Raw genomic sequence first — 24,044 nt, 5'->3', positions numbered from 1 at the left:
CATGTCATTCATTCAGGTGACTCAATTCATGTGTCAAAGACCGTCTTCCACCTGGAGGAAAGTTGCGAAAGAACGTGAACAACAAGCTGGTATTTTCACCCATCACAATCTCATGGGCACTAATGCAGGGCTCGTGGGCTCTCCCTCAAAACTCCCAGAGTTACTTTGGGCACTTCACTTCAGTCTTTCAAAGCAGAATTCCCATTGATATGAATCATGGTTTAAGATGGCCAAAGATGCTTCTGCTAGATTCTTCTGTGCTTTTCTCATTTTCCAAAAATAATTGCTCCACTTGCCAAAGAGTAGGATCTGGCCAGATCCTGTGGAATGAACCTCAGTTAAAAACCTGTGATTCCACAGCAATGAAGATGGACGGGAACACACCGAAAGCACTATATATTTCTTTTCACCTTCATTTTCTTCAAACTGATCCAAGATGAGCACATGCATGTCAAGCCTGAAAGTCTGGATGTAGCTATCATATTAGAACGATAAAAGAAAAGCTAGCAGGGTGCTTTGAACAAGTCACTGTCCCTATTCGCAGTACACACACTGGGTAGAAAGTCAGGCCCTACATGTACTTATGGCTTCCTGGTCTGTAACCCTTGGTCTCCTGGATAAGCATTCTCCCAAAAGTAGTGAGCTCACTGTCCAGATAAGTGGGCTGTGCGCGCTTTCTGGTGACTGCACATCCTCATGGGATATGCTCGTCTCCCAAATGACTCCTCCACATCTGCGGATACACCTACATAGGCAGTTGCCTGCAACCCACTGCTCAGGAAGGGCTGACAAAGCAAGCCGCAGGAGCTTGGCATCTGCACAAGGCAGCTGCCTCTTATGACTGACTGGGCTCTCTCCTGAGGATAAAGAGCTGGATGCTGGGTTAAGCCAATTCATTTTTCTCCCTGTAAGTCAGTGGAAACTTCTTTCCACGGATTCATTTCCAAATGAAGGAATGTTATCACCAGATGTCACCCCTTCAGGATAAACATATTCTTCATAATAGGGAAAAGTGGACCTCATGGAGCCAATCTTGGTTCTGTAGAATAGGTTTTATTTTTTATGTCTAACATGAGTTGCACTGCGGGTTTTTGGTAGATATACTTCCTGTCTCACACATGGTTTTGCCATCATTTTTAATAGAACTGATATTTTATAAAGCCATCTGCTTCATGTCCATTGGCACTTCTGCACCTCCAAGGCCTGAACAACTCTCAGAGCTACCACAGCCTTCAAGACACGATGAGGGAGACAAAGGACTGATCTTAACCCCATCCCCGTTCCCACCCACAGGATGGACAAATACAGCACTACCTTAGGGAAGATGTACAGAGAATTGCACTCATTTCTCCCACTTCCTAAACCAAGAAGACAGCACTAGCTTCCAGCTCAGAGTTTCTATTAAAGTTTAAACTGAGGGACTAGAGAGATGGCTCAGTGGTTAAGAGCACTGACTGCCCTTCCAGAGGTCCTGAGTTCAATTCCCAGAAACCACACGGTGGCTGACAACCATGTATAATGGGATTCTTTGGTGTGTCTGAAGACAGTTACAGTGTACTTATATACACAAAATTAATTAATTAATTAATTAATTAATTAATTAATTAAAAAAATCAAAATTGGGAAAAACACAGCATTTAAAAGTTACTTGGTCTTATTATTGCTGTTGTTATTGTTTATAGGCCACAGATATACTTAGAAATGACTATTTATAAGTAAGAACTTTTACATCACAGAAGTCCAGGAGAAGTTCAACAGATGTACAACACAGGAAGGAGAAAATTTCCCCGTTGGTTCCCATGAATGAGGACTCAATCTTGCAAAAGAGAAACTGACCTAAGATTTGAACTTACTTGTGGTCTTCTATGTGAATAATGGTGTTTCGCCGTTAAGCCAGGATATTGCTCAGGCTAATAACTCAGAACGCAGTGGAATTAAGAAGACCAATACAACTCCAGTAGAAAACAATCTTCATTTTTGAAAAGCATACAGACCAATACAAAGACTTTAGAATTTTAAACATAGGGAAAAGAATTAAACAAAAGACAGTGCAAAAAAAAAAAATCTAAGAACGCTCATCCTGGGAAAAGCATATTGAAATGCCTAATGCCAGCTTTCGAGAGAATATTTATAGACATCACTGGACCATTTAGCTCATCTGTGTTTTAGCTACTGGTTGAGGACCAAGACACAGACAAATGAGCTAAGTGAATGTTAGAATATCCCTTTAGTTTAGACCCTCCTTTGCTTTTAGGGTCTGTAGGTCAAACTCATAGTCTCAAGTATTTTCCTACTGACACTTCAGCTCCAAGGCTGCAGTCTTTTATTTAAAATAGAAAGGTACAGCTGGAACATTGCGTGGGTTAGGACAGGATGCACAGAACTAACCAATCAAGTGAACTCTTTAGAGATGAATTCCCAGACATTGGAACTTAATGCTTTTATCTGGTTATTCTTTTGAAATCACAGACACCAGGAGTTCTCCCAATCCATAATCTCAAACCCTATCTCCAAACAAGCTGGATTTTAGCAATGAAATCAAAACCACATTTATCACCTGCAAAGTGCTAGTGTTGTTGCGTGGCTGACGCAACAACAACAACACAGTTGTAATTAGACCAGCTCAGTAATGACGTCTGTTGCCACCATGCTTGGCAACATTTGATATTGCAAGCTTGATTTGACGCTTGAAAAAAGGTATATAAACTTGATTCTTTCCATGCTTGAGTTCTGTATGATGACAAAAACAGTTTTCCTCCCAAAACTCACTTAAACAATAACAGGGATGGTGGTAGGAAATGTAAAACATATCATGTGTGTGGGTGGGCACAACTTAAGAGCATTAGGCTCTCAGCTTAGATTTGATTTGCCAGTACCCTGCAGCATGAAATAACAAGAAGTTGGAGCCTGAGTGTGGCCTCCTTCAACTGCAGGGCTCTGCATGAGATTGGGGTCACAGTGACACAAATCCCTGGGCCATATCAAGTTCACAGGGAGTCCCCTGAGTTGCTTTCCTAAACACTGTAGACCTCAGCATTGATTGAATTGCCAGCCCGTTAAAAAAGAAAGAGATCTGGGAAATAAAGTTTCATCCCCCAATATTGAGCAGGGTTGCATGAGACACCTGGTAACGTTCTCTGAAAATGATTAAGGGCTGCCCACTTAGGAAACAGGACAACAGTTTTGTTGGTTGGAGCAAGCTGCTTGCTTTTTAGTGATTTATTTTTATTTTATGTGCCTGGGTGTTTTGCCTGCATATATGTCTGTATGAGGGTATCATATCCCTGGACCTGGAGTTACAGGCAGGTATGAGCTGCTATGCGGATGCAGGGAATTGAAACCAGGTCTCCTGGGAGAGCAGCCATGTTCTTAACCACTGAGCCATCTCTCCAGCCTCCAGAACTTCCTTCAGGAAATAGAGTGGAGTAGGGATTGGTCATGAAGCTGAAGGATTTCAGGGAAGTAAGGATTTAATAAGGTGTCTTTTCCAAAATCTAACAGGCACACACTCAGATGACACAAGCATACACACACACACACACACACACACACACACACACACCATGTATACATACACATACATGCATGCACACATGCGCATATACACACATACATACACACATGCACACACACACACACACACACACACACACACACACACACACACACATCAAACTCCCTCTGCAGAGCAGACACCTTCATAGCTCCTGTTTGCCCCCACTCTGGGGCAGACTTAAGAACAAAGTGGGAGATTTTGTTACCCAAATAATGGAAATTTTGATCTCCTTGGCTCTGTTCTGTAGCAGGTGACAAGAAAGAAGTGCACATACCAAAGGAGGCTGGAGGGGACACAGATAACCATCTGCCTCCTCTAGCTATTCCTTTCCCTCAGCTTTTGTGTCTGCTACCAGTCCCTCAGCCCACACACCTCTCTCTCTGCATCAGGAACTACTATCATCAGGACCTTTCAGGATAGTCACTGTTATTTTTCCCATTACCCAGATCTTAATAGCCTGTTACAGTACAAGTGTCTGTTTATCTGGCTCTTCTTCCTGACTTTGCTGATGCTTTTAGAGCAGACGCTTTGCTTTGAGAGACCGAGGTCTTTTCCATAATGTGCTGTTGTAGAAAGAGAAATGGGGTTTAAATTAGAGATCATGACTAAAGTATGACCAACTTGTGATATGGGTCCACACACCATTTTAGGAACAGAATTTAGCTGTTGCTGAGGTCAGATATTCAAATAGTAAACAGTGTCCCACACAGGAAAAAAAGCATATATACTTTTAAAACTCACATTTCAATAAAAGCTTATAAACCCAAGTCTGCTCTGTGTTTTATAAAATTCCAAACTAGAATCTTTAAACATTGAAATGCATTGTTAAGTTTTTCAATGTTAAAAAACAAACAAACAAAAATCCCAAAACAAAAATTCTTTCTCCTGCGTGTGTAAGCATTTCACAATTCACTGCTCTCATTCTGCAAGCCAGCAGGGTTGTTTTCTACAAAAATTAGATAAATAAAACATTTAAAAGGTGGGGTTTTTTTTTGTTTGTTGTCCTTTTTTACTTTTGTTTTTTAAAGATATACTTAGGGTCTGGCTCAGCAATTAAGAGTATGCATGGCTCTTGCAGAGGGCTCAAGTTCCAGTCTTGTAACCCTGTCCAATGGCTCACAATCTGTAAATCCAGCTCAAGACGATCCAGTGTCCTCTTCTGGCCTCTCTATCAATGCATATACTGTCCACTCAAGACACATACAAAGAATTAAAAATAAAATAAGTCCTTATAAAGCTACATTTTAAAAGTTTTATTGCTTGCAAAAGACTCTTTCCATGTGTGAGGCTTGCCTGGGCCCCTGGTCAAGTTATGGCCTTTAACTCAGGTTTATTGTGGAGGATTTTAAGAAACTAGATGATCTTTCAAGTTCCAGGGTTGATGTTTTCAGTTAACTGTGTGATTTCTGTCATCTAAAGTGCTTTTCTGTTATTTTACCTTTTATTTAGCACTTAGATCATTTAGCACTTAGATCAGAATCTTAAGTAAAACAGAAAATTCTAGAAAAGCTCTATATGAAATACCAAAGAAAGCCTGCTTCTGTGGGCTCAAGGGACAGTTACCTAGAAGTATTTCTTGGTTTTGTAGCCTGAGTTGGTGGCAAACTCCTAAGCTGGCCTACTCCTCACTGTGCTGGCAGTTTTGTGTCTTAAAAGTATCTAAAATTTCTTTTAACAACAGAGTAAAGGCGTGAGCATCAGAGCTGAGAATGTCTGAAAAGGCCCTGAGACAGTTAATAATCAGCATCAGTAGAGATGCAGCCGGGCTCACAGAGAAAGTCTAATGGAGGCAAGGCTCCGAGCAGTGGTAGGAAACAGGAAGCCTGGAAGCCCAGAGATCTCAGAAAGCACCTTGAAGCCACCTTGCTGCTAAGGAACACTGGATCTAACACACAGGAGAAAGGTGAGGTATGTGCTTAACTTTTATAGATCATGGTTTAAACACAATGCACAGAAGGATGCTTGTGAGACAGTAGTGTCTAAGTGAACCAGACTAGTTGAAGATGATGCAGTTAAAGTGTGGTAATTTTTAAAGTGTGATAATTGTGATTATAGGAGAAAAAAATCAGTGTTGAGAGATGCATGGCATGAAGCATGGAGGATAAAATGGCATAACTTCTTCCATCTGGTTAGCTTTGAAGAACCTCAGGAATGCAAGCACACATTGCAGAAAGAAAAAAATATGGTGGTTTCAAGTCTACATGCATATGACAGCATCTGTGAATAATTGAAAATGAGAGCAAAATTTATGAAAAGTTTTTGTTTTAAATATCAGTCCCTTCCCTTTTAGGTGTGACCTGTATATCCTGCTTGACTGTGCACAGGAGGTCTGTACAAGCAGGGCCACGTAAAGGGCTTGTGCACTAGCTAAAAATTCCAGAACAATCTAGGTCCCTGTTACAGACAGCTGTGTGGAAGGTGGGGCAGCCACTAGATAAAGGAAGCTGATTTATATATAGTGCAATTGGGAAAAGTCTCAGCTAAAGCGAAATTATTTGAAAAATAAGTGTCTAACAATGTGTATCACATGAACTCAAATCTGTATGAAATATATTTAAACTGATTCTATTTTTTAATTTAAATATATTTCTATGTAACGTCCACAGAACAAAAACCTAGTATCTCCCCAGCCCTGACAATGAGTGTAGAAAGGGAAGGGTCTGGGAAATTATCCTTGGCTTTCTACATTGTTTCTTTTTGAGAGGGGAGCAATTGTTGGACTTTAATGAAGAGAGGATATTTTTGTATCCTGTAATAAAAATCCAGCCAAATAAATAAATAAATAGAGACAGAAATACTGGCAGAGTGGGGGAACAAAAACAGAGGGACCCGGAAGGCAAGTCTGTCAACTTCCGGAGAGGGATGGCGAGAGAGAGAGAGAGAGAGAGAGAGAGAGAGAGAGAGAGAGANTTTTTCTGAAAACTTCTAGGCTTCTTGGAAAGACTGAGGTAGACAGAGAGAGACAGAGAGAGAGAGAGAGAGAGAGAGAGAGAGAGAGAGAGAGAGAGAGAGAGAGAGCATTTTAGTTTCATCATAAAGGCCTTTCATTAAAAAGACAAATGTCAGCAATGGGCTGATAACATGAGTAAACTCCATTAGCAGAACGGAGGAGGCTGCCCCCAGTAATCACAGGCAAAGTCAAGATGACTGCAAAGGTCGCATGGTCACTGGAACACCCCTGTAATTTGTATTGAAATGAACTATTACCTCAGCACAATCATGTGCCAGGCATTTAATTTACAAGCGCAGATGCCTTGCGGTTGACTTTAAAATTACTCTGGAATTACCCCCATGTAATCTGAACAACTACAAGTGTGGCCAGGGCTTCATAATCTATAAGGTAGCTGTGCATGCACAGGCATGGGGCCTGCACACTGGTGGATCTCTATGGATTATGCTGTGTGCAACTGTGTTCTAAAGCTTCCAGTTGCATCCTCCTAAAACCTGCCACCCATCTTGCCTTTAATGGACTGCAGACTCTTCGTGGGGTCTTCTGGACAAAGGAGCCCTCCCCAAGTCTACCCTACCTTTGATCAGCCATAGCTGCAGTAGTACACAGACTGGAAAATGAAATGATTTCCTTTGCTTCTCTTTCCCTGGGAGCTCTACCATGTGTTTCCACTAAGGAAAGCAGCACACAAGAAGGGAGGGCACTACTTTCTGGGCTGGGGATGCTTCCCTGGGCTGTGACTCAGGTCTGCCCAGGGCAAGAATGTGCCAGGGAGGCTGGCCTTAAGTGGGTGCGTGCTTGTTCATCCAGATAAACCAAGTTGGGAGGGTTCCAACCTGTCACAATACCACAAATGGCATGTTAGAAAGAACGAGCTCTCTTTTCCATCAAGGTTGGAGCTTAGTTTTGCTTCTAGGAATCACAAATCCTTGGTGCCAATAAAACATTTTACCACACGTTTTAAATGTTTTGCATCTGGGCCAAGCTTTGGTGAGAGAAGGCTCCTGCTTTTTCTTCTGCACAGTACCTATGGCCAGAATGCACTTTTCTGAGACCCATCTCTAACCATATAACCCCAGAAGGTGGGTACATATGACCAGGGGTGTTCTGGTGCTAAGTGAGCACCTTTACTGATGTTGGCCAATTCAATGAGATATGATGAGTTAAGAGGCTGAGCACTAGAGCCCAGAAGCTTGGAATACCCAAGATACAGGTAGAGGCGGGAATGGTTCCCATCTGCACACGCACAGTGATGACGGGTTGGGGGTGGGGTGGGATAGGTTGTGTTTCCAGGTCTCAGTTGCACAGTGAAACAGTAAAAAGGCTAAGTAAACTCTGGCCATCAGATAATGGGCCATTATAACTCTGGATGACTTCCTGAATAGTCTAAAACATGGCTTTCTCATTTCCTGCCTACAAGACAAAGATATATTCTGACAGTGCTATGAGCAAAGAGACACTGAAGGCTGGAGCTGGTCTGGGAGAGTGAGCAGGCAGCAGCCAGTCCCTGGTTTGTGCAGTCAGCGTCTAGCTGGACCTACCTGCCGCACAGCAGGCCAGGGACAGACAGCAGGGCAAGGAAATGCAGGCACAGAGGTGCAAGGGAGAAAAGGGAAGGGCGAGCCACTATGCAGCCGCTCCCATTAAAACAGAAAACTCTGCTATGCTTGGTTTTAGTCCAATCTCCTGCCAGGAAGGAGCTGGCTCACAAAAAAGCCACAGCTTCATTTTTTCCCATACTCAAGTCTTTCAAGGGCTCTATTCCTCTAAGCTAGCAAAATCATCCCCCTATTCACCCCTCACCATGCCCCACCTTCTTCCTCCCTTTCCTTCCATGTCTCCCTCCTTCCCTTTCTCTCCCTGACCAGCTCTTTTAGGTTACCACAGACTTAAGAGTGTGTAGCCATAACCTTGTTAAGTCTCTGAGTGTCTGCATCTGGCTGTGAGAATGCTCTGGTTTGAGATTCCCAACCACTAGGTCTGTGAAATGACTCTGAGCTAACTGCTTAGCAATAAAATGATCAGTGTGGGAACCAGGAGGCAATGAAAAACCCAGATAATTCATTTTTAAAAGTCTCTATTTCGGGGCCTGGTACATCTTAAGTACTTGACACATAGCTACTGTAATGCTAGTATTAGCTTTTTAGACTATTTCTGAGCCATTATGAAAAAAATATTATCAGCTATGGGAGGGGATACTCCCATTTACAGAGTGCAGCAAAGTGGAACAAATATACAGGAGTCATGGTGGGGCCCTTCGAAGACCTAGCATTTGAGGCGGGCCAGTGCATGCGTAGGTCTAAAGCCCGGGAGCCTTTCCTTTGTGCATGCTGAATCTCTGGAAAGATAGATGGATGTTTGCAAAGGCATGCGGAAGACCAGAACTGTGTTGAGGTTTTGGAAAAATCAAAGGAGCTTACATAAATGCCGCATATTTGGCCACCTAGAAAAGCAAATGGCTGACTGTAACCTCTGAGACATGGAGTCTCATCCTGCTAATGACTAAGCCATTAGCTACAATCTGACAGACGCCTTCACCGTTTTCCACAGGGAACATTTGTGGCGCTGCTTACAGTTTGGCAGGATGATGGTGGCTGGAGAAGCTCTCCACTTCTGAAGGTTGCGATGCCCTGACTTCTGCCTACTGCCTACCTGAGGCAGAGGATGTGCAGGAGACGTGAAACTCATCCTGGATTTGGTCTGTCTTTCAGGGGATCATCTTCTTGGTTAAGTTTTTGTTTACTTAGTCATCATTTTGTGTCTGACTGCTGAAGACATGTGACTAAGCTCCTTTGGAGTTTAGAGAAATGTTTCATTTGGAGAACCTCCATGGAGGGCAATGGGTGGACATCAGAGCCTGATGGGTTCCTGAAGCCTGCCCACCATTGCTTTCCTTGGAAGGCCAAAGTCCAATACATCAAATTCCCACCTCAGAGCAGCCTTTCAGACATCTGATGACAGCTCTTACAACATCCTCAATGGTTTAGAACGTAAACAACTGTCAAGGCCCCCACGCTAAAGCCTTTCTGTTGTATATTGTTGTGCTATTTTGAAGTAAAGCCTTGTAGAGGGAGGCTCGTTAGTGGTGACCCCCTTTTCTGTTCTCCCTTTTGCTTTATGGCTACCATGTACATGGCTCCTGCTATTTGTACTTTTTCACCACAGGCCCAGAAGCAACCGAGTGACTGAGCTTGGATAGAAACGTATGAAATTGTGAGCCAGGACTTCCTATGCTTTCCAATGCTGGTTTTTATAGGAATGATTCCTCCGTGGCATAAGGCTGACTGGTGAGCCTCCTTAATTTTCTCAAAGGCAAGCATCCCAGTTCATGTTTACACTGTGACTTATTCCTAGTGACTTCATTGTCCTCTGACCATCCCAACTTTTGACATCCCTATTTAGCATAACCTCAGAGTTTAACACTACTAAGGCACAGAATCTGGTCCAGTTCACATTTCTGGCTGATCTCAATGTGACTTGACACAATTTTGTAGATAACACTCCCAGGATTAGTCAGTATAGAGAAGTTAAAGTTTTGAAATGGTAACTAAGGTTCCGTGTGAATTAGTTTTGAATTAATGGTAAGTTTAATCTGATTGGGGTTTACTTGATCAGGTGGGAAGAAAAGGCTGACCAAGGCTTCCTAGAAGGAGAGACTTCCCATCAGAAAGAAGCTTTTAAAAGCAAGGTCTCATTCCTACGACCTCAAGAAACAAGATTCTGCCAACAGCCAGAATGATCTAAGGGAAGAATCAAAAGTTCCAGATGACCCCAGCCTTGTAAGACCCCCAAGGACACTGAGAACAGAGGCACCTCTTTGATTATACTTCAGATAAATGTTGTTGCCTTTATAACAGTGATCCTTTGTGTACTTCTCTCACTACACATTTACCAATAAACTGTATCTCCGATGGTTCCAGATTGCATCTGCAGCAATCTCTCTGGACTGTGGGAGGCCATGGTGGAGTGAGTCAGAAAGACTATTCAGAGGAAACTGTTCCTGGAGGTCAAGGCTGCCTTGTTAAGAAAGATAGCCCAGTGTTTTTTATGCCTTTTAGAAATCAGCTCTGGATGTCTTAATGATGTGGGGATATCTGCAGGGCTAATACCATCAAAATCAGCCTTTAAGGAGTGCGTAAACTTTTATGTGTTGTGACGTGAATTATTTTAATAATGTGTACACACATCTTGACTCTGGTACATGTTGTTTGGAAAGAGGGTCTTTGAAGATACAGTCAAGTTGCAGTGAGGCCACACCTGATAAGGGTAGGCCCAATTGCTGGTGTTGTTACATGACAAGAGGAAATTGCGTATGCACGGATGTTCAGAGAGGAGAACACCATGTAAGAACACAGAAACAGACACATAAGACAGAGAAATGCAGAGGCTGGGTGCAGGGCAAGGAAAACAAGTGTTGCTGGCAGCACCAAATGCTGGAAAAGCATGGGCCTCCCTTTTAGGTTTTAGAGAAAACATAGCTCCGATGGCACATTCATTTTAGATTTCTGAAATCTAAAACCTTGAGAGAATACATTTCTATTGTTTGAGACCAGAAAGTCTGTGGTACTTGGTTGCAGCAGCTTCAGAGAATGGTATACTATAATTGCTCAGAATTCTGCATGCACACCAGACATGTAAATAGTGTCTGAGGCAGGAACTGATGTGAGCTCCCGAGCACAGGGGTGTGTGGTCTGCTGCATATGCAGACCAAAAGACTGGCAACCTAGACAGTGATCATTCAAAGATACAGGAGAAAGCAAGTCTTTGTCCATGTTGTTAGGTAATACATTAAGACATTGCACTGTCTTGCTTTGTGGGTGGCTGTGCAGCTAACCAAGTTCTTAGAGTTTAGCTTAGAAATAGACTGTTCTTGGCAAACAGTAGACAGGAGACAAGGAAACAAAAAGAAAACAAAGATGCTTATAAAGAAATGTGAGGTAGTGTAAAGTACAAACAGAAACGAGGAAAATGGGGAATACTGACTATTTTCTACAGAAGTTCAAAGTTCACTAACTACCTTCCTGCTCATTGAGGCATGAAGAAAGATCTAAGTTCCTTCACACATGTCATGTCATTTTTCTACTATTGGCACTTCCGTTATGTAACTTTGAATATTCTGATTTAATCTTGAATCCACCAGTAGCTTCAGTTTCATACGCTGGATGTAAAAATGACCACACTGAAATGGGATTTCAAACTGAGTCTCAACCCAGCATTGTATTGTAACATTGTTACTGTGAATTGTGATGAGTATAATTTAAAGAAAGAAAAAGAAGTAGAATAAAATAAAGAGACAGACAACGGAAAAGATCAGATTAATTCCATGAAGATAATATGCACTGAAACTATGTGGAGCCATGAGTATATGTCAAAATAGTAAAAAAGCATTTGTCAGAAAATACTACGCAAGCTGCCCAGGGAGAAAAGCTATTAATAGTCACACCCAGCTATAAAGACTGAGAACCACAACAAGGACTAGAGTGGTAAGATTCTCTCAATAGTGCAATAACAGCCACTTGTATCTTAGGAGTAATCAGCACTTGGAGTAGTCCAACTGAACCTAAAGTACACTGAGTTTACAGGAATTCACAATAGTCTGTGGATATGGCAATATTGAGCCCTAGAGGAGAACCAATTACTATCATGTGACTGAAGTCTCCAATTGACTTTCAAATATTCATTCTTATGTCCATAGGTAGATGTAGTTCTCAGCTATCATCACAGAGGCTTCTTCTTAAGGCAGTCAGAGGCTATTAGAATGATTTACAACTGGTCCAAATGAAGAATAAAGGGCACTGTAAGGCTTAGGGAAGTTCCTGGAGGTGGAGGCAGAAAGATTTTAAGAACCCGATTACCGATGAGGTTTTTTAAAGGCAGTACAGGAATGCTTCACCCATGAACATTCAACAATACGCTTGCAATCAGCATGACAACATGGAAGAGGAGATGTCACAATGCTCTCCTCTTAAATGAAGAGCTAAAGACTTCTTAGGGAGAGCGAATCAGATGTTTGTTCTTTTAGGGAGCAGAGCATTCCTAAGTGGTTAGCCTTAGACACAGGCAAATATAGGCAACATAAATTGAACTTAGTAGGGTGTGTGTGTGTGTGTCTGTGTCTGTGTCTCTGTGTATATTGTATACATATATATTTAATTACAGAAGAAGAGGTAATGAATTTGAAAGAGGATAGTTGGGGGGAAGCATGGGAAGAGATGGAGGGGAAGGGAAAAGTAATAATGTTAGAAATGCAGAAAACTCATGCATGGAATTCTCAAAGGATTTTTGTAATAAAACATTTCTAAACTTGGACAGGTTGAAATTATTTTGTAAGCCACTAAGCTAATGTTATAGAATGGTTTCCATGTTAGCTATTTCTGAACTGTTGACTGGCTCAGAATACTTTATAGAATAACCTGGAACACACCAACGCATGCTCTTAAGTGAGGGGCATGGAAGGTTTAGAAATTTAAAAACAAAACAAAACAATACAAAACTCACTTTTTCAGAATGACCTCCTGCCTTCCTTCCATCAGGGTTGAGAACTATGTAGAAGTGACCATTTCTAGCCCAAGTTAGTGGGTATATCCGAGATGAACTTTCTGCCAGGAGAGGTAGATTTGAGTCTTGCTTTCCCAGTGGCAACAGAGAGTACTTCAGAAGACACGCCCACCTCTATATAATTAGAGGTAGTTGGGGACAGGTCACCTCCCAGGTCTTGAGCTCTTGTTCTTCCACATTGCACTTTGGACCTGGCCTGTCCCAGAAGTGGGCAAAGTCCTCTGAGAAAAGGAAAACTAGAACTAGTCTAGACAAGATTCCTTCATGCCAAAGGCATGAGTGGGCCAGCCAAAGATGCTCATCATCCCTGCTCAGTAGACCTTTCTCCTCCCACTGCAGTGGTGAATGAATAAATAAATAGCACAGAATCTGTCATCTTAGGGGTGGGTCTTGTGTGCAGATGGCATCAATGGATAACTTCTCTTGCTGCAATAGTCCACAATCAATAACATTCTGTTAATCATTTCTATTCCCTGGGCACACACAGTTCTGCCAAGAATACATTTCAAATGATTTTTGTTCAAAGCAAATTTGTTGTTTTATGTGAAGATCTTGCGGAAGTGTGACAGTCAGGTGTGCATCTTCAACATCTGGGATCCACAAATGTATGTTTGTTTTTACATTTTGCAGAACACATGTGAGTGTGCAGAGCCTACACGAAGTGCCTCCTTGTGTAAGAGCAGGGAACTTAACCTTCCTGACAAATGATTGATGTCACTGAGTTGTGTCCTGGCTCAACAGAGAAGACTGTTCCATATTTTTCATTGTTATATCGACACTATGGTAGATGTTATTTATTTTATCTAATTTTATTTTCAGTTGACAAATGAAATTGTTATATTTACAGTATAAAATGTGATATATTGATATTTTCATCACTGTGGAATGGCTAACTTAAGATAACTAACATATGTGTTACTTCGTATAATTTCTCTTTTATTTTGGAATAGTAAAAAGATATGTATATACTCCATTAGCAGTTCTAGAGTCTGCAACACCCTGTTATTAGCTGTAGTCACTATTATTTGCCATAGACCTCTTGAAGATATGTCCTCCAGCAAACTGAAATGTGGTTGCTTTTCCAGGGCATCTCCTCAGCCCCTGGGGACCATGCTTCTCTGCCTCTATAGGTTCTGCTCTCCCTTTCAGATTCTACATGTAAGTGAGGTCACACAAAATGACCATTGTGCATCCAGCCATGTGACATAATGTCCTCTGGCTCTGCTTGTGTGGTGAATCGACAGGTAGGATTCCATCTTGTATGTACTAAACAACAAGCAGAGATGGGGACTTATTACACAGTGCAGCTACAGTGTCTTACATTAAAGCACGGACCTTTTCAAAGCAAGTGGACATCATAGCAAAAGCATGCACCAGGATGTAACTGCTTAAAACTTTAAAAAGGAAAGAATGGCATACTTAAATCTAAAACACAAAACAAAAACCTTCTAGAAGATACTATGAGCGCAAAAAGCATAATTCATGAAAGGCAAACACTTTCGAGATAAGATTCTTTTATCTAGCAAATGATTATGTCAAGAGATTGAAAGCTATATACTACTAGTAGAGAGTGAGTAACATAGACTATATAAAGAACCCTGAATACACAAATGTCTGTCCTGGCTGCATGCCTATTTCAGCTTTGTCGGAGTTCTTAGAAGCACACAGCATTTCTTTCTCACCAGCTGTTGGATTCACTTCCTTTGCCTACTCTGGTTTTGAGGTTCTATAAAAATAATAGCCAGTAAAAATTAAACAAAGCAAGCATATTTCTTGCACACAAATTCAGAAGGCCACCAAAATTCTCCACAATCAGCAAATGCACAGTGTGGTTTGAAAGACTCCATCAAAATGTAAGGCTCACTTGGAAACATTAAATGGTGACACCAGGTGAGAATATTTAAGAGCTGATTCAGTTACAGGGACTTGCCTTCAGGAGTGAATTAATTTGGTAGTGAACTAATGGGTGATTTGGCTAACTTAAGTGTAGTCCTGTCACAAAAGCGGTCTTGCCTATCCCTTGGATACACCCCTTTCCATGTGACTGTCTGCACTGCCTTGAGGCTTTGCAGAGTCCTGACTGTCACAAAGGTGCTCCCCAGATGCAACTTCCCGACCTTCATGCTTCCAAGCCTCCTAACCCTGAGCTGAACAAAATCCTATATTTTATAAATCATCCAGTCTGTGGTATTCAGTCATAGCAACGACAACAACCTGTGACAGTACAGTTTTTTTTATTCAAAATTATCGTGAGAAAAACAGTAAACAAAATAGTAGAAAGTAAATGGAACCGAGGTTTAGTTCACATGCGTCTTAACCTTCTCTGAAACCCGGACCCTGGAAAAGAATTCACACAAAGAGCCCATCTCTGAGGGGAAATGAAGTAACGTGCAAGTCCACCCTCTTTTTCTAAACATCTCTCCCAGATTCAGGACACACAATTCTTTCCCAGTTCTCCTCACTCCAGCATCTACACTCTGGCCATTTGTCACCTCTGCAGAATCCACATGGGCACATCTGTACCAAGGAACATCCGCTCACCTACTGTCTCTAATGCAGGCTGGGAAAGAGCACTACCTCTACAGCCCCTCAGACTACTGACCTGTTTCCTCCTAGACTCTGCCTCTTCCTTCCCTCTCTGGATGTTCCATCCAAAATCCCCATGTGGGTTTCTTTTCTTCACCAAGCCTCAACACAGGACTCCTTCACCCTTTACTTTGAATTCAGCCTGCGACTATTTCAACCCACACAGCTTTTCAGAAAGCTAAGTTTGATTCTCTTTATCCTTCTGAAACCACCTAACTCCCCTCTGTTATCTAGAAGAACAAGAAGACCTGGTGAATGGTTTGGAGTCCGGTGCTCTGCTCTAACCCACTCTAGTCGATAGAGAAGCCCGGGCTAACATGAACAGGCCAATAATGAAACACAGGTCAGGAGGTTCTTTGTTCATGCTGCTGATCCACTGCTCTAGAGCAGGGCAAGTGATGTCACAGAGACCTTGTATTGCCTATTCAATTCCATCTCAATGACACTCCCTACCCTTCTTAGGACAGCCAAAATCTATGGCTCTGTTGCAGCACCCAAGCTCTTATGAAGACTGATCCATGCTAGACTGGCATGGGCATTACTTCATTCATTCTTTAGCTGTAGGGAGCATGCGGTCTCCAAACTATGTGAAACTTTTGTAAGCAAGTAAAGACACATCACAGTTTATAAAACTTAATTCCCCAGGCTATCCAGAGCAGAAGGAGGAAGAGAGAAGTGTATAAACTTTTATGTGCTAAGGTATTTTAGCTAACTTGGTATAACTGGTGTGCATTTCTTATCCTTTAAGAAAGAAAGTAGAAAAGGTTTCCCCTTTCTGGAGACAGTGTCAAGTCTACAATTATAATGTAAAAGGAACTTTCTGGTGCAGGTAAGTGCTTCAGGGAAGGTATTGTGGGCAAGTGTTACTGGAAGCCTGATGGACAGAGCTCTGTTACCTAACACTGGAGGAGCACTCATCCTCACTTCCACCACCTAGTTCTTCTTTCCTTCCTTCCTGAATGCCCATATGCAAATGTAAACATGTAAGATCCTATCAAGAATGGGAGCAAGATACGTGTGGCATGGTTTCCAGAGCGTCAGGAGTAAAGCCTGCTTCTGACTCACACTCATTATTTTCAAATGTTCTTCACAGCCATGTACTTTGCCCCAGCAGCCCTGGCCACCTCCTCCCCCGTCTACACCCACCGTGTCACTGGGTCACTTCAGATAGTGCTTAGCTGGAGAAACATTACAACCATGCCAAGCTTTTCTAGCTAAACAAGACTGAGCCTGATGCGTCAGAGCTTGCTCTCCAATCCCAGCTCAGGACGCAGCCTCCAGCTCTTCACAGCTGCCTTAGGGTGAGAGACAAAGCAACTCTGCCACTCACCAGCCAAGTCTCCAGAGCATCTCTTCTAGACGCTAACTCTAGAGGAAGACTTCATGTAGCCTAGAGCAGCTCCTGGGCTTCCCTAGAATGCTGTTTTCCAAATTCTCTAGTAGGTTCAGATCTGTTAGCCTAAATAGCTGCCCTGCTGTGAGTGCTTCTGAGTTGTTCCAAGGGAAAGTAAACTCTGGTGTTATTTAATCACATCATAGTCTTTTAGGGAGAATTAGAGGGGAATGTGTGAACAGGGTGCCCAGCACAGGCACACAGATTCCTGTAAGGACACAACACAGGCAGCAGTGAATACATGTAGGCTTCCTGTGGAACACCAAGAAAAGGGTAGGTTTTCACTTTCATGTGTAAATGGCATGACCAAGGTAAGGCCCAGTCAGTAAGGAAAACATCATAGTTTCACCTGTGTTCTCTAGGTATCTTCAAGAAAACAATCCCACAGCCATAAATAATGCTTTCCTCAGAAACCTTACTTAAATGACTGTCAAGGAGTGCTGTGTTCCAGAGGCCAGATTCTTGGCCCATTCACATCACTACATGTAGCTTATAGCTGGCAAAAAACACTAGTCACTCAAACTGTCACATTCACTGAGATGTCCTAGAGGTGAAGGAAGGGCTGAGCTGTATGTGCACTGTAGACCCTCAATCATCTCGCCAAAGCATCAGATGATTCTTCAGGTCACACATTATTGTGTATGTCCTCAGTAAGGGCACACACATATTGACAGTAATATGCAGTGTTATCTAACTTTTATTTAGCTGTTATTAGTTCTCTCTCTGTAGTGACTTCCGTTTTCTAATTTCAAAGCACATGCTGATTCATGTCCTCTGCTGTTTGCCATTTCCCACTTCTCATTGTCTATTCTTCATGTTTATTGACATCCTACAACAGAATGGCCAGTGACAGGGACCAGGCATACCTATGAAGGTGCAAACCTTATATGAAGTTCCTCAGAGCTCTGACATAACCTAATCTGACATACTCAAGTGGGTCAGTACAATGTGTGTACAAATGATTCTTTGAGAATGGAGAGCTGTCTGCTCCACTAATGGCATTCAAACAGGCAGAAGTCTTTCGCTGGAGGCTTCTGGGTGAAGCAATCATGCTTTAATTGGGGTTTATTACAAGGAACATTGGAAGATTCCTACAGGGCTCTAATATTAATGAATTAAATGATGCTTATATCATGGATCAAACATACCTACATTCCTCTTGAAGCTTAGGAATATATTCTTTTGAACTTGACTATACTGGGCCACTTGAAAGCCCAAATTGCTGTCATGAGAATTCTTAGAAGGCAGAACACAATTAAAGCAATGAGAGCAGGCCAGCTCACTCATCTCTAATAGATGAAGGATGTGTGTGTGTGTGTGTGTGTGTGTGTGTGTGTATGTGTGCTTGCATATGAAAATAGGTATGCCCAGTAACAAAAATCCAAAAGGAAAATCTTTCTCTTAACATTAGTTGTGTAATCTGGGTCACACACTGTCCTAAAAACATTTTTTTAAAAAATCTTTAATTCTTTTTTTATAGTCCAGTCTTCATTCCCCTCCTATTCTGCTCCCCGACCATGCCCCATCCCATACCCCCACCCCATTGTCCTAATAACTTAAATCAAGGTGCATAGCATAATGTTTATTACAGTTTTGTCTGCCAAGGAAATTAGCTTTTGCTGGTAGCATGGAGTCTTCATATTAAAATCTTTATGTGTTGTGACTCATTAAAGGAACCTGTAAGGCTTTCTTGGGTTTTAAGTATATTTGTTGATATTTGTTACCATTTCTATTGATCTGTTCAGTTATGGTGAGGATTTTATTTCAGTCCAAAATTTTGGCAAGGTAAGTTGTATGGAATGTTCATTAAGCTCCCAGATAGGACGGGTTGTAATGCTTTTAAAGCTGTTAGAACAAAGCTAACTAAAATTTCAAAATAAACCACAGTAGCACCTCAAATGAGATGTTTCCATATCAAATGTGCCATTCATAACTAATTGCTAATGGACACTGGCTAGGCTGTAAAAAATGGACAAGAACAATTAATTGAGTTAAATAAGCTTGGATATTTCCAGTTGAATGGAAATGCCCAGTGAGTCTGCTTGGTTATTTTGTAAAGAACTGTTATGTAGTTATAGATTGCATTCTCACCAACTGAAAGCCAGCCCATCTCATTTAGTGCTCTTTTTAGCTCAGCAAATTCTGATTTGGAGACTTCATGGGCATGGGTTATTGTAGAATCCTATTTGCAGACCAACTGAAAGAAGAAAAAAAATAAAGAGTTCCAATCCCAGAGAACATGGTGTAGCTCAGAGCTTGCCAGAGACAGCAGCTGTGATCTCCTGAGAGGCTGCCTGGGCTCTTTTCTCACCACTGTGATGAGATCTGCCTCCTAAGCAAACTTGTGACCAGGATGCAGGCTTCAGGTAGCCCAATGTCATGAAGTCTGAAGGATGTATTCTTAAGATTCAGGAAGAACACAGCCATGTATAACTTATGACATAAATAGGATTTAATCTGGGGTGGGGGTGGGGTAGGGGTGGGAATCAGATTAGTAAATTCATCCTAAATATATTGCTTGCTCTTGTTTCTAAGTCTATTCCACAGTGGATATATTCTGAAGTTAAATATAAACGTTTGTGCTATAGAAGAACGTGTGTCTCAGTGGTGACATTTACAAGACAGTTGATAAAAGGGAAGCTTCCATAAAAGGAAGGTCCCGAGCAAAAGGCAATGATTGCAGGTGCTAAGAGGCGGGGTCCTTTGCGTGATGTAGGAACAGGCCAAGAAGTACAACCACTACTGTCCGGGTTAGCAGAGACAGTGTGCTGACCTGATACTACGATGTAAACATTTGATTGTTCATTTATGGTTTGTACTTGTGCTTTGGGGAGAGGTAGTTCGCACAGGTGGAGGTCAGAGGACAATTTGTGGGAAGCCACTCCTTCTACCATGTGTGTCCTGAGGTTTGAACTTGGCTCAGAAGAACAAGATGCTTGCCACCTACTCTGGTAAAGTCTCTCTCCAGGCCCCTGTGGTGTTTCTTTTAGCTCTTGCTTCTGCACTGGTTAGTCTTTGGGGAAGAATGCAGAGTGGATCATGTGATCTATTCCCCCAAGGGTGGCCTTTTTGTGCTACCAACACACCTGTGCCTTCTGTTCAGCTACCTATACCTGCTCTTTAAAAATCTGAAGCACTTGACAAAGTGTGTTTAGTGACACTGAAAGTCTCTTGAAGTTCCCTTTTTGATTTTCCACTAATATGATGGTTATAGCCAACGGTTTCCAGAACAGAGCTCTAAAATAACATGGCTTTAATTTTGAATTAATTTCTGAATGAAAATACATTTTAAAAAATGACCTTCCCAGAACTTTTTAGTTGTTTGACTGATATATTATACATCATTTCTTAATTTGACAAGATAATCTTGACATTGCCAGTTAATCTAATTGATTAAAAATGTCCCTTGATGTTATGATATGCATTAGAAATATTACACATTTCTTAATAATATCATACATAGAAATTAAAAGCAGAAAGTATGTGGAGAAAAGAAGAGATATTTTTAAAATGTTAGGTGATTTTTAAAAACCTGTATTATCCATAAATTTTTTTCTGGAAAAACTTCCCATGCCTTCCAACTGGAGAGAAAGTGTGAGATCACCACTTACACATTTTGGTTCTGACATGAGCTAACTACGGAAGGCCATAGTGAGCCAGTGTTTGTTTTAAACTTTGTCACAACTTGCAGTTCTTATTCAAGGCATCTAGAATGGAGCACCAGGTTAAGTGATCAACCAGGAAGGGAATTAAAAATCAAGTCGCAGACTGAAACTGATCCTCCCCAAGTTCTTACTGGATCCATAATGGAACTTACTGTCAAAATGTGACTCAGAGTCTGAGAAGGTGTGTGGATTTGGTGCGCGCCTTTTTTTTTTTTTCTCTCACAGGGAAGATAGCATGCACCTCAGAAGAGCCCACTTGTGACAGGAATGACAAAAAGCAGACTCACACTCCGGAAGAATTAAAAGCCATAAATAAGCCAGCACTTACGACTTCTGCACCCATGCCTGAGGGCTGTTGGAGCAGCCATAAAGCATGCAGACTGTGTACAGTGCCTGTGAGGGAAGGGCAAACTTAGCTCAGAAAGATGCGTACCAAACAAGGTGCATTCAAATTCCTGTTGGCAGATTTTGGAAGTTGTACAAACTGGGGGCACCTTTGACTTATTTACTGTGGAAACATCTCCCATACAAGCATGCCAACAGCACACACTCTGAGGGATACTTGATTTTATTCTCCCCCCAAATATCTTCTCATCTACCATGTTGTGCCACGTTCTATATTAAATCTCCTCCTGCCTCATCCTGGATGTGGTTGCACGGAAGGGATTCCTTCAATGTTCAGAAAAAAAAATTCAAAGGTGACTAAATGGTTAAATAATGGGTGGGGGGGGACCTTTAATGTCAGATATTGGTCATTCTTCAGGAGAAGAAATGATGACTGACAGGTCAGGTAGCCAGAGGGTTGGCTCCCAGGAGAGATAAGATACAGTCAAGCCTGAGGACTCCTCGCTAAGTGTAGTAACGCATTTTGGCCTTTGGGAGTTGAACAACCCTTTCACAGGGGTCATCTATGACCATCAGAAAACACTGAAATTTATATTATGATTTATAACAGTAGCAAAATTATAGTTATGACCTAGCAATGAAAATAATTTTATGGCTGAGAGGCATCACAACATAGGGAACTGGATTAGATGGTCACAGCATTGGAAAAGTTGAGAACCGCTGCCTTCAAGTAATAAATATGATTAGGTCCGTGGTGCCAACAAGAAGGCAAAGGTGCATGTGGCTCAAAGCACCTACTGTCCAATCCCTTAGCAACTAACTAGGCAAGCTGGGGTGTGCACCTCATTTGTGTAACTACAGCATATGTTCTCTTATCTCTGTACAACACCTTGAGACTCTAGAGACTTACCTTGAATAGGTCAAGTAAGGACAAAGCCCATTCAAAGTTTCTTGAACAAAAGGTCCAAATTACTTTGCTAACAGTTTCTGATCATCGACAGATGTAACACAAATTGGAAAGGAAGTTTGAATTTTAACTTTATATGCAACATTTAATTTACATTCTTGTGGGTCACATACAAAAGGAGAGCTTTACTTAGGGCCATGGCTATGGGGTTGGGGGTATGATTCTGAGTTAGATAGTATGTGAAACTTAGTGTCTCATCTTCAGCACCAAGGGAAGAAAATTTCCTGGCTGGGAACTTGGGGCAATGTGCATGTGACACTGCAGCATGTGCACAGGACACTACACTGGCCACAGTGACCTCAGCAGGACAAGGTTAGGGCTGTCAGCTTTTTTCTTGCCAGTACTTTGTGATCCAGCCCAAGAGAAAAATCTGTAGTAATGCTGGCTCTTTTCTGTTTATGTTGCTAAGTTACTGAATATTTTGTCTTGCCTCATCCAGAAAACTGTGGTAATTGTCTTTAAACAGATAAGCAGCACACTGGAACATAGTTAATGTGGCCTAAATATGCTGAGATTATTTTTTGTATGTTTTTTTTTCTCTTTCAAATACAGTCTACAAAGAATGGTGATTCTCCATCAATTTAAAACAGACTTCAAACCTCTCTGTATTTAAGCAGAAACATGTCTGTCTGGAGTTTCTGTGAACTCCAGGTGCTCATACACACACACACACACACACACACACACACACACACACACACACACACACGTGTGCTGCTCTGGACATGTGCTTAACACAGACTGTTAAGAAAGGAAGAGCTTTTGAAGTCTGAAAGGAGTAATGGAGGCAGGTTATGCTGGCTGTGCCATCTGTACAGGATGAGCTTCAAGGAAGAGTTTAAACAGATTCCTACATTATAGTAGGTCCAAGCTATCTCTCTAACTCCCTTTTAAAAGCAAAATATGAGCAATCCCTAGATTGGGGCACCCTAGGACTTGTGGGGCTCAATGGTAGGAGTTAGCAAGGAAAACAGAGGTCTTTCAGGATAGCTGTAGTACCACAGGACCCAGCCCTTTGGCTATCATTGAGAAATGACTGGGTAAAATAGAGTTAAGGTAACAGAAAATGTAACATACATTCAAAACGATTGCTTCTTTTCTCTTAGGCATAAATGCCTAACAAAAAAAATGTATACAGTTTAGGAAACAAGTGTATCCTGTCATGTCCTTTATGAGTTTCCACTCCAGCACATACCAATAGAACAGGAACGATGGGTCTCTTCCCCCATCCCTTACTTTTGAGCAGTGATGTCTATGCCCTAGATTCCTTTCTGCTACTTCCTAAGAAACTGAGACCTGCCTACACACTATTTGTTCAGTGTGAGTAGGTAGCAAGAGGGAGATCTCAGGCCACTCAAGGCACAAGGAAAGGGCCAACATTCTGATCCAGGCTTGTCTCCACATCTACCGATAGCAGCTTTGGCACAGACCTAAGCTACTGAACCCTATGTGGTGTGTGGAGCCTTGTTGCCATTGAATAAATGAAAATTTTATGAAATGAATAAATGAGCTCTTTCTCAGACCTATCATCGGGACACACTGCCTGTTCTCTCTGCAGCTCTGATGTCTTCCTGCACGTCACTTCTTTCATATGTGTGTCAATTTGTTTCTCAGATCACCATGGGCAGCCACCAATGCTGCTAACAACAGTACTAGAAGACATTCGCAAAACCCTCTGAGAGTGTCTGAGCATTTTCTTCTACAAAAGGAACTGAGGGAACTGAAGCCTGAGTCCCCTTCTATCCCAGGATCTCATGCCTTTAAAAACACACTCTTTTATGTGTCTCTTCTCTCTGTCTTCACATTCCAAACTTGTGAGGGAAATTGGATCAGTACTCACTTTGGCTCTCTTTCTTCTCTAAACAGGTCAACTTTTAAAAATAAATAACTCCTCTTTATTCTAAGCCCTGATGGTCCTATGAAGCAGCAGAATAGCTCTGAATAGCTGAAAAAGAATAAGTAAGTTGATATCAGGGGGACTCAAAAGAGTACAGCGCTATTTACCAAAACCAATGTTCTGTCTA

At 41.8% G+C, this 24,044-nt stretch overlaps 1 protein-coding gene across 2 annotated transcripts in view; it reads right to left on the bottom strand.

Moving 5' to 3' along the window:
- The window catches only part of Egfr (epidermal growth factor receptor), a 158,792-nt gene that overhangs the window by 92,648 nt on the left and 42,100 nt on the right, over nucleotides 1-24,044 (bottom strand). Inside the window, exon 1 of one of the 2 annotated variants that reach the window (XM_029483270.1) lies at nucleotides 13,005-13,411. The exons of the other annotated variant lie outside the window; for it this stretch is intronic. The gene's annotated coding sequence lies outside the window, so the exon portion shown is untranslated. Of the gene's footprint in view, nucleotides 1-13,004; nucleotides 13,412-24,044 lie in introns of those variants that run through there. 2 annotated transcript variants of the gene reach the window in all.

The sequence above is a fragment of the Mus caroli genome, chromosome 11, assembly GCF_900094665.2.
Source record: "Mus caroli chromosome 11, CAROLI_EIJ_v1.1, whole genome shotgun sequence".
Lineage (NCBI taxonomy): Eukaryota > Metazoa > Chordata > Mammalia > Rodentia > Muridae > Mus > Mus caroli.
The sequence above is the reverse complement of the archived record's forward strand: the minus strand, read 5'-3'. Positions and strand labels throughout refer to the sequence as shown.